Genomic DNA, 19,344 nt, shown 5'->3' with positions numbered 1-19,344 from the left:
ATGATTTAGCCACCACCCATGGTCAGACCATTAGTCTGAGAATGCACATTAGTCTTCACATTACCATTGGCCAATAGTAAAAGGGCTATGGAGCTTGGGAAATACGTGCCAGGGAAGCCCATTGCAAGCCTGCAAATCACAATGCTGTCCTACTTCCATTTTTCGAAATCAAATCAAGCTTTTGATAGATAGAATTCCAACTCTCCCATGAACTTAAAACATGAAAATATCAGTTAATATTGCCCCCTCTTTCTGGCTGTGAGGCTTTCAACAAGCTTTGGAAACATTTGCCAGAATTTATAGATTCTTTCATGAAGTTATCCTTTTTCCTACTTACATGGCAGGAGGAAATGTCAGGGTCCTATATCACATATCAGGTGGAGGTTAAAGAAAAACTTGAGGGAGTTGTTTCTCCTTCTACCGTGTAAGCTGTCCTGGGGCTCAAACTCGGGTTGCCAGGCTCGGTGGCAAGTGCCTTTGCCCACTGAGTCATCTCAAAAGTCCACTCCATGATAATTTTAAGCCAAGCAAATACTATAAACATCATTTCCAAGACCAACGCATTCTGTACTCATTCTGAAGGGTTCTTATGACAACTATTTACTGTTAGAAAAATTCTTAGAACAACATAGAAAATAGCAAGGGAGATTATCTGATGGATTTTTAAATGTCTGCATTTTGAATATGTCACAGGACACTTTATGACACAATCTCCTTTATTAGCAAAAAATCTTCATGTAGAAATTTCTTTGCTGCCCTATTTCTTGGTAAAATTAGAACATTTTAGAGGGCCTACGTCGCCATTTAGGCTTCTAGTAGTCTTTTTTTTTTAAATTATGACACATTTTATTGGAGCAAAATTGAGTCATCACACAAGATATTCAATGATAATTACATTAACAACAAATATTGCACTATAACAAAGAAATATCCAGAAATCCTGCTGTATGTGTGTGGAGGCAATGCACTGCTGACTTGGAAATGTCTTCCTACCAACACTGACCAGGGACACATTAGCTGAGAGTTCAGGGTTCAAGGCAGTTTTTGTTGCTGTTACTCTCTCCTAACCAACACAGTGTGCAGGGTTCTCTTCCAGCAGAGATTTCCATTGAAAGATCCACCATGGATGTAATTCCCTCAAATTTCTTCCTCAGGGTGATCCATACAGCAAAAAACTGAAAATTGGGGGCTGGAGAGATGACTCAGTGGTTAAGAACACTGGTTATTCTTTAAAAAAATAAATTTTTATTGAATTTTTGTGCATTGTACAAAATACACACTGATCTTATTTAGACCTCCTCCTCCCCTATCTGCACCACCCCATAACCCCCTCCCACCTCCAGATTTCATGCATTCTGTCATATACATTAAGGTCTATTGAGTCAACTTTGTGCCCCCAAATGTTGCTCAGTATGAGTCCATTCACTGGAGCCTGGTCAACCTATCTAGCATCATCCCCTTAAAGAAGACCAACTCTATTTCACCCAGCAGTGATCAGTTGCCAATAGTCCCTCAGCCAAGGTTGGGGCTTCCTACCCATTTCCTTACTGCTATGCTGCATTTTTGTCTGCTTTGAGTTTGCAGAGGTGGTCATCTGCCACCTCTGGCTCTTACAATCTGTCCACACCCTATTCTACAATGGTTGCTGAGCCCTGGGTGGCAGAAGTTTAATATAGGAATTCCATCCAGGGGCATGTACTCTGCAGTCTCTTATTCACTATATTTTAGTCAATTGTGGCTTTCTGGGTTAATCACCATCTGTTGCATAAGGAAACTTCACTGATGAGAGCTGAGAGATGCATTAATATTCTCTCTGCCCCCTGTTCCTCTATGTTCCCTGAGCATTAGGAGTAGAGGTCCCATTATCAATGTGTAACTTAGGACTGGGCATCTCAAAGACACTCATCCTCTGCATTTGACCAGTTGTGGAACTCTGTAATAGTCTCCATCTGTTGCAAAAAGAAGCTTCTTTGATGAGAGGTATACGTGTCTGTAAATATAAGGATACAAATTTAGCATACAGTAAGAAATTACATATGTCTAGGGATGTGACAGACATAGATTTTTCTCTAGGATCTATGATCACTCTAATCATGTGTATTTGGCTATACTTACAGTACTACACATGAATTCCCTAAGAATGACTTCATTAAAATATTTAGCTTCAGGTTAAAAAAAACACAGTGTGTAGATAGCTAGTATTTGTTTGAATTCCTTTTCACTATGAACTACTTATTTTTCACCAAGTACAGAGATGATATTACATTCTTATTAGTTAGATCTATTTAAGCACTGGCTATTCTTGCAGAGGACCTGGGTTCTGTTCCCAGCAATTACATGGTGGCCTACTCTTGTACCAAGGACGCCAACTCCCTCTTCTGGCCTCCATGGGCATTACCCACATTTACATACATGTAGGCAAAACACTCATATACAAAAAATTTAAATTAAATTAATACAAAAAAATTAACTGAAAATTGCCTCTTCTTCACCCAAAATAAAGGAAGGGGAATGGTTCTCTCACTAGGTAACAGGATCCAAGTGAATCATGTCCTAGCTCAACTTCCCCATCTCATCTTCTACAGGAAATCCTGCTCAACTATTCAGCTCACTGCCTTGCAGAAAGACCTAGGCCTTCTCATGATGATTCATTCAAAACATCCTCTTACAATCTTTCCACCTCCACTTCCATGATGGTAAGAGCCAGAGTCTATGGGTGACTACAGTGAAATATTGTTTGCAGGGCACAACAGAGCAGTTGCACATATGAACTCGCAATGGATGTGACAGCATGCATGGAACCTTCAAAAGATCAAGCCAGCCAAAGTCCCAGCATGGAAGTGGGAGGTGTTCACAAAGTCCCACCTTGAGCTGAGGAGATATTGGCAATAAACAGGTGCTGGGAGAGGGAGAGTAAGTTTTCTTCAAGGATGCGGTCCCTGAGAGGCTGCCCATGCTAGAGTAGATGCAGATGGCCCTCAACCCATATACATAATGGCAATGTTGAGTGGACTCTGAGTAAGCAGGAGAGAGAGAGACAAAAACAGGGACAGAGAGAGACAGAGAAAGTGAACACACAAAACTGGGAGGGAATAGTAGTGGGAGCATAGAGGAGGAACTGGAGCACAAGGAATGGGGTGGGGGACTTGATTTTTTAAAATAACACCTTTTAAAGTTCTAAACAGACTTCAACATCTAAGTCACACTTTGTGCCTTCTATAGATCCTTCACTTAACCCAGTAAAGATGGAGTTATTACACTCATCCTCACAAATTGCAGCCATGACACAACTGAAAGATCTTAAGGGTCAAAATTAGGGCCCTGGCAATGGCACGTAAGAGACTAGATTCAAAATCTACTAGCTGGAAAAACAGTCAGGGTGTGGTGGTTGTGGTGGCTGCTGTTAAGGATATCATCTGCCTGAAGATTTCTTGGGAGTAAGGCCAAGGCCATGGAGGGAACACGAACCCTTTCCCAACAATTTCTACTATGCAGAATGCTTAGCATATGAAACAGAAATGACCATTAATTAAAAGTCTTAAGATTCTATATTTCCCCAAATGACATAGGACATAACAAAGAATGAACCCCACAATACAGAGACCTGCTACTGCCTCTACTAACGAGGCTCTGTCATTCACAAATCCTGTCCCCCCCCCCCACACACACACAGATAGACTGGCTCTCTCATCACAGATGTTCAACTGGAAAGCAAAGACAACTGCCATCACCTCTGAAATGCTTAGGACTTGAAGTATGAGAAACATAGGCTAGATCATACGTGCCTCCTCAGCCACACATGTACATGTTTCCATCTGTCTTTCCAAAAATAAATTTGCTACAATTCACTGTTTTTACAATACACTAAAGATATATTACCAGAATAAGCTTGCTCTTCCACAGAGCAAGTGAGCCGAAGGCATCGCGTTCCATCTTTACAATGAAATGCAGATTTTCATTGAAAGACTAATCTTCAGTTTCAAAAGACTGAACAAAATGGTGCTTAAGAAGAATTATAGCTGGTTAAATATAAGCTGCTAAAAACATCCAGGACAGGAATATTCTTTGAATATCAAAGCATTTTCATCTGCTTATGACAGAAACAAATTTTCTTCTAGTGGAAAAGCTTGTCCCGGTATTTTCTTCTGCGATCAGCAAACAAAAATAAGAAAGTATACTGACCCTGAGCCTTCTTTACTAAAATTATCTTATTCTTCCATAATTGTGTTAGGGAAGAGACAGCTCTGCATTGGCATGATTGGCCCCACCCTCAGCAAAGTCCTGCTCATAACAGAACTGAAAGAAGTCAAGTCATGCAGTCCCCCACACTTCTGGAAGGACACTTGCATTCCTGCTTCCCTTCACTCTGTGTTTCCTCTCAAACCACTACTCAGAGGCAGATATCAGTCACAGGTGCTGTGCTGAAAACTCCTTATCCAGAGCTTCCTCAGACTTCAGAACTGATTTTGATCCTTTCATCCTTGTCCCCTTCTTAACTCCATAGTTTTCTCTATCCCCCCAGACTAAGCCCACTTCCCTCACCACCATCCTAGCCCTTCCCCTAGGGTTCCCAGAGTCCTTTGGAAGTCAAGCTCTTTTAGGGATAAAAACAGCTATATATTCAACTTCTCTGAAACCATCCTTTCATGCCAATCAAAATCCCAGATAGATCTTAAAGACTGTTTACCCTGTAGTGCTCTCTTCACTGATACCATCTTTCCTTAACAGGAGGCCTCATTTCATATTGCCACTTCCAACCAATACTCCTGATTCAATGTAGAATCTAGTCAGGCCACCTGACAATCCCCATTGTTGTAATTATCTAACTATTTTCCTCTCTGCCAGTCACTCTCATCAAATGGAAGAATGTGCCCCTTGTTCACTTCCCTTTACTTGTGCTTTTACTATCTGAGAGAGGTTCAATAATGACACAAATCAGATCATTGTATTTTCTCCAGCGTTGAAATTATCCCACAACCCTCTTGTGCTGGTTAGTTTAAACTGTGTCAATTTGGCACAGTCTAGAATCATTTGGGAAGAGAGCTTTTAATGAAGAATTATCTAAATCAAATTGGCTTGTGAACTTGTCTGTGCGGGACTGTCTTGATTGTTAATTAATGACAGAAGAGTCAGTTCATTGTGGGCAGCACCATTCCCTAGGCAGGGGGTTCTGAACAGTATAAGAGAAGAAAGCTAGCTCAAAGCAAGCAAGCAGAATCCATGTGTTCTCTCTCTCTCTCTCTCTCTCTCTCTCTCTCTCTCTCTCTCGCTCTCTCTCTCTCTCTCTCTCGCTCTCGCTCTCTCTCTCTCACTCTCTCTCTCTCTCTTCCCTCCCATGGATATAATGGTTTAAGTCTAGGACACTCCCTCATCTACTTGTTCTCATGACCATAACATCTCCTTTTTCACTTCATTTCTGTTAAAATCTCAGTTTTAAATAATCATCTCTCTAAAGACATCCTTTCCATCTCAATTTTTCTTTTATGTCAACTCCAACAACTCTTTGAGTCCCTCAACATATCCAGATCATGGCCTCATCACCTTTTATAGCCCACTACATTCTTATGCCCTTCCTTCTCCCATTTAAAGTCCATGATCCATCTCTAAAGTCATCCCTCACATACACTCTCAGCCCTTACCTACTCTCCCACCAAATAGTCAGAAAAAAATATTATCCTACTTGAATTCAATTTTCTACCTCTTCTATGCCTTCACCCAAACTAACATTAAATGCTAGAGATCCTATGATGCTTCAAGTTCATCTCACCTCAAAATCATAGACACAAACCTTAATTTTGCCTTGAACATTAACCAGGAATTCAAGTATATTGTTTTAGTTGATTACTCCTGCCCTTTGAGACAAGTAGCTTCTATGCATTCTTCACTCAAACTTTCAACAGTTCCTACCCCTTTGCCTCTTGAGTTGTTTTTGCCTTGCTTCGGGTTTTGGTTTGGTTTGGTCTGGGTTGGATTGGGTTTTTGAAGTAGGGTCAACTCTATAGCCCTACAAGTACCAGCCCTACAAGATGGCCTGGAATTCAAAGCAATCCCCCTGTTTCAGTTTTCTAAGGGTTGGGATTACAAGTGTACCCAGCTTCACTTACTTTACTAAGGAAAAAAAGCACTTGGAAGAAAACTTTCTCCCACAACTAAATCTTGTAACCTGTTTCCTGCTATGCTGACCTGAACCTGCCCTCCTGTAACAGTAGTAGAATTGTCTGCCCTCCCTTCCAAGGCCAGGTCCTATACTCATGCAGTAGACCCCAGGTCCTCTGGCCTATCTGAAGACATAAGCACAGTGATATCTCAATCCTCCTCTGCATAGGCTTGTGTAGCCTCCTACATCCTATCTTAGCAGCACAACACACTGTAATGGGAGGCTCATCCTCATGATCACATGGCTAACTGGGAGTTGAAGTTCACTGTTAGTGCCCAACATGGAGAAGATTACCTAACGTCTTATTACATATCACCAACCTAGCAAAAGATCAAAATTGATCAAAGAATGGATTCTGTTAAATGCATATTATTCTCACTGTAAAATCAAACAATTCTAAATCAAACCATTATGATTCCGGAAGCATCTGTGCTGAGAGATGACTCAGGGGATAAGAGCACTGATTGCTCTTGCAGAGGACCTAGGTTCGATTCCCAGCACGCACAAGGCAGCTTTGAATCATCCTTAACTCCAGTTCCAGGGGAATCTGAAGCCCTCTTCTGACCTCCACAGCATTGCACAACACGGGTTCACTCACATACATGCAGGCAATACATTCATATACATAAACTAAAAATAATAAATTTTTTTAAAGTAGTCACAATCTCTAAATACAATTCCTTACCTCCCAATCTTTCTTGAATACTTTCCATTCAGGTTATTTATTTCACTAACGCTGCCTTTTAAAGGGGTCCCATGACTTCTATATTGCAACACTTAACAGTCCGTAGCCTTTCATTTGACTCAATATAATGTCATAACTTCATTGTTTGATTCTTTCCTCTTCTGTAGAACACCACTTTTCTGTGGACTCTAACATCATATATACCAGGATTTCTTCTTATTCATTGCCTGTTACAGGCTATCCAGAGTTCTCACTCCCACCTGAGGCTCAATCCTTGGCCCTCTTCTCTGCTGACATTCATATCCCCTCAGTAAGCTTACCCCTTCCATTATTTATCATACCATCTGGGTGCTACTGATGGGCCTAAATTCCTATCTCCATCCCCTGACTCATCTCATAAATTCCGTATACATCCAACTTCCAACATAACACTTCCATCTGGATGCCTAACAGGAATGTCTGCAGGGATACTGTAAGACATGTAGATGATCCCTGCCATCCATGGGCAGTGATCATGAGAAGATGCTTGGCTTCACTAGTGACTAGACCATGGCAAATAAAATTGCAATGAGTTTTTTCCCATCATGACACTGTGACCAATTGTGCTGCAATAAATATTGACAGAGGTGACTTGTACATACACAGTGCACACTTTTATTGGCAATTTATACAGTCATTGGAACCGCAGAAGTTCAACTTGAGACAAAGTCAAACCTTTCTGAAAGGTTTGTACATGAGTGGTAGTGTTTCTAATTTCTTATTTTTAAATTTTTAATTTATTTTTCATTTATGTGTATGTGTGTATGCATGCTTGTCTGTATGTGCACCTTGTGCATTCAGGTGCCCACAGAGCCAAAAGAGAGTCTGAACCCTTGGAAATAGAGTCACAGGACGTTGTGATCCACCCAACTGGGGTGTTGGAAACAAACCCAGGTCCTCCTCCAAAGAAACAAATGCTTTTAATCCCCAAGCCATCTCCCCAGCTGTAGAACTTCCTTATTTTTGACATTCTTGCTACTACTCCCAGTCGCTTTAATTTTTATCATCATGGTCTTTCCTTTGTAGTTTCTTGATTACTGGTAAAGCTGGACACATTTCCACTACCAGCCCAGCAAACTGAACTGTGTTATTTAGAGATGCAAGTTCAAGCAAGCAAATTATAAAGGAAGACAAAGAAAGGCCAGGCATAGTGTTGTATACCTGTGTCACCTGAGTTCTCGCTGGGTCTCTTACGCTATCAGGCAAACCATACAACATATCTTTATGTAAATGTATCATTACCGTGGGGGGAGGGAGAGAAGTGACTTACAAAGAAACAAACACCCAGTGCGTAGCTCTGCACTGCCTAGCTCTGCACCACCCAGCTCTGCACCACCCAGCTCTGCCCTGCGGCTCAGCGCCCACCATTCCAGATCGCTCCCGTGGCCTGCTCATAGTCACTACTAGCTTTCACCCATGCCTTAGGGGCCAGCAGTCTTGCCCCAAGTCCCTAAGTGCCAGGCCATTCTGTTCTTGAGCACGCCCCGCGGCACCCCCTTTGCGTTTGCTGCTCAGGTTCAAGATGGCGCCACAAGCCCCTCCTTCAGCAGCTAACTCTCCACAGTCAATTCTCTGCAGCAGGCCCCACCCCTTGGAGGAACCGGGACCCCTGGGGAACACAACATGCAATCCCAAAATGCTGACGTCTGAGGCTAGAAGTTCACAAGTTCTAGGTTAACCGAGTGAACAGAGTTCAACGTTAATCTAGGCCGGGAGGAACCGGGACCCCTGGGGAACACAACATGCAATCCCAAAATGCTGACCTCTGAGGCTAGAAGTTCACAAGTTCTAGGTTAACCCAGTGAACAGAGTTCAACGTTAATCTAGGCCACATAGCAAGACCACATGGCAAGACCCTGTCTCAAAAAAAAATGATAAAAGAAAGTCAAGGAAATGATCCTAATAAAAAGCAAGAGACTGCCTGGGACCAGCTCCTTTCCTGAGTATAATGGTGATGGGGCTTTGGACATGCAAACACAAAATATGACATCTTGGCATAGTGAATGTTGAAAGTCAAGAAACTTGCAAAAACAGAAGTGGTCCCCTCCTAGCCTTGGACCCGGGTGAGCTCCAGTTCCTCCACCCCAGATCTCTGGATTAGCTTCCTAACCCAGACTAGCTAAACAAACCATCATAAACATGATCAAAGAACTGAAAGAAACACAGACAACGGCTCAAAGAACTCAAAAAAGAAAGGCATAAACTTGTAATGGAAGTCCAAGAACATACAAATATGTGGCTTAATGAAATATCAAAAACAATTCAGGACGTGAAAAGTGAATTCACAAAAGAGACAGAAACAGTGTAAAAAATCCAAACAGAAACGAACATGGGATTGAAACTCAATGACTCAATTGGAAACAACAGTAGAAAGCATCAGACTTCTGGGACAAATGCTTGACTAGATAAGATTTAAGATCTGTGGTGGACTACATGAGGACTGGTGAGGGTTTGAGGGGTATGAGTGGGGAAAGGAGTCTAGATTCGATTAAGAACTGTTGAATGAAATATAAAAAACTCAATAAAAGTTTTTAAAAAATGCAAGAGACTAGTGGCAGGGCGTGGAGGCACACACCTTTGACCCCACACTCTAGAGGCAGAAGCAGGTAGATCTCTATGAGCTCAAGGCCAGCCTGGCCTACAGAGTGAGTTCCAGGCCAGCTGGAGCTATAGGGAGACCCTGTCTCAAAAAAATAATTTTTTTTTTTAAATAAGAAGACTAATTGTCCTTGAGAAGCATATAAGGTAAAATACCAGAAAAGGAATACAGGGGTGGGGCCTCACAGAGGGTGGGAGCACGCAGAGGGCAGGGCCTCTGAGTACAGGAAACATGGCATTTTCAATTTAACTTATTTTTTGATAGTTTCATCCATGTATATAATGAAGGGATGAGGAGGGACAACTAACACGAAGTTATATGGAATATTTTATTTTATAAGCATTCTAGAGTGTGTGTGTGTAAAAGTTTAATTGGAGTTACCCTGCACAGGGGAGATAACACTTATCCCAAAAGCCATAGGTTGCCAAACAAAAAGTCCAGTGCCAGATGTGGGATACCTCTCCTTAAGTTGTGGGTCAGGGGTGTCCCAGAGCTGCAAAACAGCACAGAGCACTGCCATTGCTCTTGGTTGACTACCAGAACCTATTGCTGAAAACACTATACACTTTGGTCACAGGACACGGAGAAATCAAGTAGGTTCTGACCAGGAAGCTTCCTCCCTACTGGCTAGTTTTCATTGTATCTGAAGGTGTTATGCAGGCTGCCTAGGGAAAAAGTCATCCAGCCTTACCCAGCTGTGAAGCCCAGGAGTTACATTAAACCACTGGTGTAGCAAGATATGTCCATGGGTGCAATAGGGGCACAAATGTTACAGGTATAACCAACCACTTCCTGCTTACCCTGAAGATCCATTCCACAGGAGTAAGCACATGCCTTATACTGTAAATCTGGCCAAGGATCCATGGTTATGGAAGGTCAAAGGCCGCAGTAGTGAACCTGCTAGTGCCTTCTAAATTCATTTGTTTATACCCATAGATAAATGCTGCTCTCGAACTCATCAGAAAGTTTCTTTTTGCAGTAGATGATGGTAACACAAAAGCTCACAACTTGTCAAAGTGCAGTGAAGAAGTGTCAGAGGAGTGCGCAGCCACAGATGGGACATCTATATCACATCCACACACACGCAGCTCAGAGACCACTGAGAAAAGGGACGAAGAAAAATCGTAAGAGCCAGAGGTTGGAGAGGACCGACCCTGCCTTGGTTTCCTGAGTGCTGGGAATACAGGTATGTACCACCATTGGCTTTATGAATGTTTTCTTTATAGCACTTTATCACAATTCAGCATGATTTTATTTCTATGCTGTCCAGTTACCTCTCCTTTCTGTTAAAGCTCATAAGCTTTCCGAGGACAGGAGCTCTGCACATATTCTTCCTCATAGTATCCTTGTAGCCCAGCCCAGCACAACACCTGGTGACACAAGATTAAGGGAAGGAAAGAGACAGACAGCTGGCAATTCTCCACGCCTCAGTAACTTCCATGCTAGAACCTCTGCAGTCTGGGCAGCCTGAAAAAAACTATTTCAGTTGGTAAGTTCACCTTGAGTTCTCTGCCTCCAGCTCAGGCTCCCAGGCTGCACAGCCATGGTAGTGCCTCCGTGGTGTGACCCGCTTGTTTTAACACTGCAGTGGCTGCACCCCTGATTTTTAGCATGGTCACGGGTATAACTTTGTTACCAGGCATATCACTTTGTTCTGTTTGGGGTCAATGAAAAAAAAATGAGGAGAATTTTAAGGTGACTATAACTAGTTTTAATTTCCTCTGTCCTCCATTTTTGGAATTTCTTAACCTTGCAAGGTTTTCCTTTAAACAAACAACAATGGATTTCTTGGGACAGAGTAGCAGACAGCAGTACCTCACACAGAAGAAAGCCTGGGGACATACAGGCGACTTTGTGACTGGAGAACCTTCCTTGAGACCAAATACACAGGACTGACTTAAGGTCTCTATTCAGAAGATCCTGATTTTTTTGTTTGTTTGTTTGTTTGTTTGTTTGTTTGAATTCATTTTTGTTTTTGTTTTTTCATACATACACACCTGAAGGAAATAAGTATGGTTTATTAATATTCAAACGTCTAAGACAACAAATCATGTAGCACAAGAAATCTAGGAGAAAGGTGGTCACTATGGAATTTTTCCTATTTTGTTATTGCTGTGTGTGTGTGTGTGTGTGTTTACCTGTGTATGGAGGCCAGAGGGCAAATTTCAGGATCATTCCACAGGAGCCATCCACCTTGAGACAGAGTCTCACTGGGAGGCTGCACTGGCAAGTCCCAGGATCCTCTTGCCTCCACTTCCCCAGTGCTGGGATTACAAACATGCCACCACGCCTGGTGCTGGGATTACAAACATGCCACCACACCCAGTGCTGGGATTACACACATGCCACCACGTCCGGTGCTGGGATTACAAACCTGCCACCATGCCTGGTATTAGGATTACAAACATGCCACCACACCCAGTGCTGGGATTACACACATGCCACCACGTCCGGTGCTGGGATTACAAACCTGCCACCATGCCTGGTATTAGGATTACAAACATGCCTCCACTTCCCCTGTTGCTGGGATTATAAACATGCCACCACGCCCAGTTTTTTGTTGTTGTTGTTACTTTTTAACCTGGGTTCTGGGGATCTAACTCAGTTCCTCATGCTTCGGACACAAGCATTTTACCAGCTGAGCCGTCTCCTCTGCCCACCGTGGAGCGTTTGATGCAACTACATTCCTCCTCCACTCCTTTCAGATACTGAATCTTGGAAGTCAAACTGACAAGGTACTAGAATTCAGAGCTATGTAAAGTCATGTGTCAGAAGTCAGTATGAAATGTTACACTCACTTGGCCTGTAACTTTCTGCAGCCTTTAAATAGTCATCTCTCTAACTATATTTCTTCAAACAACATTGCCATTTGAGCTGTATCAATCAGGTGGGATTGCCCTCTGATGTCAAAGCACTTAGTCAATCCTTGTGAATAAATTCTGATTACTTCTGTATTCTGCATAGGAAAAAAAATTGTATTTTTCTTACATCACAATCATAAGCTATGAGTGAGCATTTAGCTTTTAAAAAGTAATATTGACCATAGGTGTCTGGGGTTACAATTAGAATATTTTGTTAACGGGCTGGAGAGTTGGCTCAGTGGTTAAGAGCACTGGCTGCTCTTGCAGAGGACCAAGGTTCTGTTCCCAGCACCCACATGGAGGCTAACAATCATGTGTAACGTAACTCCAGTTACAGGGAATCCAACACCTTCTTCTGACTTCTGCAGGTATTGTACGACATGGATGTACTAACATACATGCAGGCTATACAGTCACACACATAAAAATAAATAAAATATTTTTTTAAAAAATAATATTTTATTAACAGAACACAACCTCTCCAGGCCTAGCTCCTTCTTAGCAAGGCCCTTAATAGCCCATTGCTTTGCTTAATTCCTAATTCTAAGCAACTATCCTGGCCTAGTTTGTTTTGCTGTTTAAAAAAAAAAAAAACATGCATGGGTTTAAACTTCACATTTCAGGTTTGATCGTTGCGGGACAAGCAGGCTCATAAATCTTCCCCCAGCCACTAGTAACTAGAGAGAAGTCGTTTTCTTCAGTAAACATCCCCCGCTTCTCAGTAATAGGGTGCCTTCCATCACCCAGAGGTTTTTTTTTTCCTTTTAATTGAGTGTTTGTTGAAGCGTGACTCTGAGATAGGAGGCCTATTCAGGAATAGAAATCGTAGCCCAAAGTGCCCATTACTTACCTGAGACAGGGCCAGAAACCAGCTTCACGTTACAGAGCCGGGACACTGAGGCCTAGGGACCCAGCAGCTGAGCTTATGAGTGACCTTACCATTAAATTACAAGGGCACAGGAGGATCAGGGGAGCTTGGATCTGGGAATTTCTATTCCTCCATACCTTCAAAGCTAAGAGGTCAGAAAAACAATGCCGCCTCTCTGTCTTTGTTCCTTACCTTAAAATTTTTTTAAATAAAAGCTAAAGTTCTCTTAAAATAGAAAATTTGACCTCTGCACAAGAGTACAGCACATCCGGGTCCTTCCACCTACTTTTCTTTCTTTCACCATCAAATCTGCTTTCAAAGCTTTCCCTGCTCTGATTTAAAAAGAGGAAAATAAACCTAATTTTCCCCCACTCTCCTTTTTTTAAAAGCCAGGCATTATATTAGTTGCTTTCAGGCAATGATTTTTCTAAGTTCTCTCAACAAAGTGGTGGGTGTAATGTTAGGACTGGTTCCTGGAAAGACCTCTGCTCCTGGTAGGCTCTCCCTCCCGGGTTCTCAGGGTCCCACTTTTCCTAGCCTGGAGTTCTTCTCAAGCATCAATATGGATGAAGCTTTGCTTTGAACTGTTCATTCTTTCAGGAATGACAGATGTCGGATTAAACTGCAAAACTCCTTAACTTGACATTCACTGCATTCACCTACAATCAATAAACGCGTTCTGGGGTTTCCCAGCAGGAAGACAGTCTTCATTACAGCCCTCCTTGGGTTGTGGGGCGCTGCTCCGCCCCTCCCCTCAGTGCTTACACTATTTTGCACATACCCTCCTCACCCCTGGTGTGAAGCCCTATAGTGTCTGCAAATGTGATTTATTTGAATTCTAGCAGAAACATTTGAGGACCATCTGGGTGGTCCTCTGTCTGGAGCTGAACCTCCCAGTGCTGCAGAAATGGGTTATTACTGATACCCAGGGACGGCTCCAGCCTCCCTCTCGGCCAAGATAAATTACAGCATGAACTCTCTTTGGCATTCAACACAAACCGAGTCCTCTACCTTCAGAGAAAATGGCGCCAATATCACAGACACCCAGATCGTAGCAATGGTGAAAGTCATTCTCTGGCCTGTTCTCCAACACCACCAACCGTCTGCTTTGGCCCTGGTCCTCATTGCCTATTCTTATCCACACCCCTTCTCTGCTGCTCGGCTCTGGTTGTCATCCCCTGTCTCAAAGTCCCTCTGTTTCTCTATTACCACCTACCACTCTTCAATCAACAGCTGGAAACCCTCTGCAGAAGAGGACTCACAGCTGAGCTGGGTTTTCAGAGATGAGCTGAGGAGCCAGCATGACAGACAGTCACACAGGCAAAAGGAATGCAGGCACCAGAACTGGGAATTGTCTGTGAGTAGCAGACACCGACTGTAAGAAGCGCAGGTAACATGGAAGATTATTGTAGGTATTGAATGGGATCACAAGGAAACGAATTTCAGGGGGGCAGAGAACTAGTGCCTTTCAGGTCGACTTCCTCCAGAACATCTGCCCCATTCTCTTCTCTGGCAAGCAGCTTCCTCTTCCTGCCTGTCCCCATACTTTTGACATACAAGAGCTGGAAAACAGCTTTAGCCTTAATTCCACACACCTGGAAAGTTTATGTCTCTCTGCTCAAGCTGTCCCAGGAAGGCTTCGGTTCAGGCTGGGTCAGGTGATCACTTCTGGCCCTATCAGCTGTGTTTCATGAGGTCCACAGTGAGCATGGCTACATAGACCTATTAAGTCAGCAGCTATTATGGGTAGAAAGAAAAGTACAGCGTCGCTGATCAGGTAAAGTTGGTCTAGGACAGAGGAAGTCTCTGTGGCTCAGTATTCCTGAAGCTTAAAGAGCAAGGCAGGAATGAGGGGAAAGAAGTCTGGTTCTAAGTACTCTAGACACAGTTCTCTCGGATGAATCATTTAAAAATATTTCATATACTTGAAGTCTCTTGTAAAATTGGATTTTACTAAGCATTTCCCAGTGACTGTAACAGGCTTTCTCTTTCTCTCCCTAATACGATTGTATTTGTCAGTATTGTCTATGCCAAACATCTAGCCATTCTTAGACAGTCTTTTTGTAGTACCATGGAGTCTGGTTTGCACAGTGTGTATTCCCTTCCCAAGCTAGAAGCTTTTAGACCTCAAAGCCTGCTGATGGGAGGAGGAGCACACATGTGCATGCATGTGCGTGTATGTGTGTGTGTGTCATATGTGTCTGCGGTGCCGTGCAGAGGCCTGAAGAAGACACCCATTCAGTGTTTCCCTCTCTATCTTATTGCCTTGAGTCAGGGTCCCTCACTGAACTGAAAGCTAGCCATTTGGGATAGGCTTGCTGGCCAGAGAGTTGTGGGAATCCACCTGTCTCTGTCCCCCAGTGGTAGGGTTACAGATATATACAGCCATGCACAATTTTTTCTTAACTTTTTATTTTATGTATTTATTGAGTGCACATACATGGCACACACAGAGGCCAAAGGATAACTTGCTAGAGTCAGTTCTCTCCTTCCACCATGTGGGTTTCAAGGATCAACAGATTGCCAGCCTTGGCAGCAAGCATCTTCACCCACTGTGTCATCTTGCCAGCCCCATATTCAGCTTTTTACGTGGTGCTGGGGATTTGAATTCATATCCTCATGCTTTCAAATCAAACACTGTTACCCACTGACTCACTTCTCCAGCCCTAGCTTGCTATTTTAATCTTCATTTTTATTCTCTGTATTTCTTCATCAATCCCATTAGGTGTTAAAATGCTCACTGGAGATTGATTGGTATCTATTTTGATGGATTTCAGGATATAATTTAATGTGCAATTTTCTTTGACATGTGTTGGTCACTTCTCTTTTAGTCAAAAATTGCAGAAAGCTACAAAAATTATCTTAGGCAGCAGGTAGGAATTTATTGATATTAAGGAATATCATATGTGAGCCACCAGAAGAGCAAGGAATTAAACAGGACGAACGGCCGAGAGTCCAGACACTTGAAGAATAAAGTCCCTCTCTGCTCATCTGTCCCTCCCTTCTCCTCCTTTCTCTCTCTTGCCTTTCTCTTCTCCTTTCTCTCCTTCTCTCTCCTCTTCAGGTGTCTTTCTCAATTTCTTCCTGTCTTTTCTTCCTCTTGCTTCTAGACTGTTCTCCCAGTGAGTCTGCACTTTGATATAGTACATCACTCACCACTGGAGAGAAGCTTACTGGCTTTCTTGGTTTGAGTGTTAACATCTTATATATAGAACATTGGTGGTAAAACATCAGTTTGGGGCCAGATGGCCACCCCTGAATCAACAAAGTATTTCTGAGGAGAGGCTGGCTTTGCTGAAACAATGAATCTAGGAAAGCAATACCCCAAAGGAAAGGCCTTTAAGTTAGGATACAAGTTACTACACGTTATTAAACTCCTGGGCACCATGAAAAAAGCTTATTTCTCACTCAGGACGCAGCCCTGGGAGATGACTCCTTTTTACATGGTGCCCAGGAGGCAGTACGACTAGGTTCTGGTAGATACATACAGGCCCTGTAAACAAGAAGCAGGCCAACCTCTAATGAAAAATGATGGAGGGGGACCCTGTTCTCCAATAGGACAAGTGCTGTTATGCTAGAACACAGCATAACAAGACAATCATCAGAAAGAATGATCTATGAAAAAATCTACACAACAGCAAAAACTGCATATGAATAGAAAACAAAACAGAATATTCAATTATGAAAGATTTCAAGGAAAACAAGAATCACGGTGGATTAAGGAAATGCTGCTTCGCATCTTTCACTCACCGGGCCCAAGTAGTAGCCTTGTTTGACAGAGGAATTGTTTTATGGATTCATTTGTTTGTGAGGGTCTTTTGGTTGGTTGGATGGATGCTTGGTTGTTGGTTGGTTCAGTTTGGTTTTGTTTGTTTGAGAGAGTCTTACTATGTAGCCCACGTTGGTCACAAGCTTGTGATCCTTATGCCTCAGCCTCACCAGCGCTTAGCTAGCGCGGCACCGCACCCAGCTCAAAGCAGTGGGTTCCTGTCTCCTCCTCCCCTCCCCTAGATGACGACTTTGAATGTTGCATTTGTATGCATATCATCTCCAGAGGCATTTGCAGTGCAGGAGATTTCAGTACACTAACACTGTGTATAATTAGTGAACTAGCACAGACGCAAGACCTTTCCTTGTTTCGATTCCTTGATCCTGGGCTTAGAGCTGGCTCCTCACAGGATCTTTATTTGCCACCAGACACCAAACAACACAGCTGGCTCTTCCTTTTTCCTCATATTTTCAGTTGAGCAGATTCTCAAAGCAGTGCACTCACCATTCTTATCTGTCTTTTTCAGTTATCTCCAGATCAAAGAGATGCCTCCTATTCCCACCGATGGGGTCCTATGATGCCTTTATACCTGCTTTCTACCCTCCTCCTCTTCTCCTCCGCCATCAGGTGGAAGAGAAAACTGATGTATTCGATCCTCATCCAGGTTATTTGCTGAGGCTTCCCTTTTTACCATTCCTCTCTTATGTACCCCTCCAAAGTAGCTATAAAGAACATTCAGAGGGTGAAAAAAAAAAAAAAAGAACATTCGGGGAGGCTGGAGAGAGGGCTCAGCAGCTAAGAGCACTGGCTGCTCTTGGAGATGACCAGGGTTCAGTTGCAAGCACCCACATGGTGGCTAACAACCATCCATAACTCCAGGGGAGTTCTAGGGGATCCAGCTCACTCTTCTGTCCACCATGGACATTACACACATGTCATGCACTTACATACATGCAGGCAAAATGCTCATATACATAAAATAAAAGTAAATTTTTAAAAAAGAACATTCTTGGGAGGAAGAGTAAATAAATAGGACAAATATAGAGGATGCTAAAATTCAAAGGGCAGACTTACATACCATGACACTTCTGAGGAAGATTTCAAAACTAATAAATGGATAAAAGCATTTGTAATTTATAGAAAGTTCCAAGGCAAACTTAAAAGCTCATAGAAGCATGTTGACTGATCTTGTAGGTTTTCTCTCGCAAGTGATATGAAATGTCCAAGTCTTAATGATGATTGCTACCTAAATCTATGGCCTCTAGGTCATAGTTCATCCTAAGACACTTAGAATTTGACCCCAACTTACAATGGGGCACAACCAGTAAACAGAGCTCCTCCTGTGATCCTCTACACTCCCACAATGCCTTTCTGACAGCACATCATCCACTTGCTTCTCTTGATAGAAACAGTGACGCTCAGGAGAGAGAAGCACTTGCCATGTGACAGAGCGGTGGAGAGAGCTTCAGGGAGCATCCCTCAGGATTCCATCCGGTACGTGTCCCAGCATGCAGCTGTTCTGCTGAATGTGCTTTTCATGATGTTCCTTAGAGGGTTTGGGTTATGGCTGGATTTTGCTTTCTTAGGTGGGTAGAGAGAATTCAGATCGAGAACACTAGCAAAATACAAGAAGTTAGTTGCTATAAAAATAGAGAATGTGTTGTTCTAACTGAAAGAGCTCCAATAGGTCACCCCAAAGCCATCTTCGAGGAACACCAAAATGTAAAGACTCCGACACACAGTGAATAAGATTTAGCAGAACATTTCCAGAATGTGCACCAAGCTGTGTTTTGCTGATTTCACACTTGCTCTTTAACCTGAGGTCTACCTGGCCAAATATCTACAGGCCAAATGCCTGATGCTCGTGAATGTAGTCAGCAGAGCATATGATGTTTATTATTTATTGCTTTGGTTTTTGGATACTTCGGTTCACAAACAGTTCCGTGGTCAGAGCCAACTTTCTTCTTTAGAATCAAATTGTGCAAAAACCAATTTCAAACACATATTTACATAGGAAAAATGACCGTTTGTTTTTTGGTTTTGGTTTTGTTTTGTTTTTTGGTCTTTCTGAGACAGAGTCTCCCTGTTCCCTGTAGCCCAGCTGGCCTGGAACTTGCTATGTAGACCAGGCTGGCCTTGATCTCACAGAGATCCACCTGCCTCTGACTCCTAAGGGCTGGGATTAAAGGCATAAGACACCACGCCCAGCTTCCAAGTTTGTTTTTTAATATAATATTTTTTGTTTATTCTTTGTCAGTTTCTTACACGTAAACAATGAATCTGCATTGCATCCATCCCTGACTCTGGCTTCCCACTCCCCCTAGGCATCCCCAACACATCCCCCTACCCTGTTCGCATCCTCTCCT

Source organism: Nannospalax galili, unplaced genomic scaffold (assembly GCF_000622305.1).
Source record: "Nannospalax galili isolate Female #2095 unplaced genomic scaffold, S.galili_v1.0 scaffold255, whole genome shotgun sequence".
Taxonomy (NCBI): domain Eukaryota; kingdom Metazoa; phylum Chordata; class Mammalia; order Rodentia; family Spalacidae; genus Nannospalax; species Nannospalax galili.
This window is presented reverse-complemented; position numbering follows the sequence as displayed.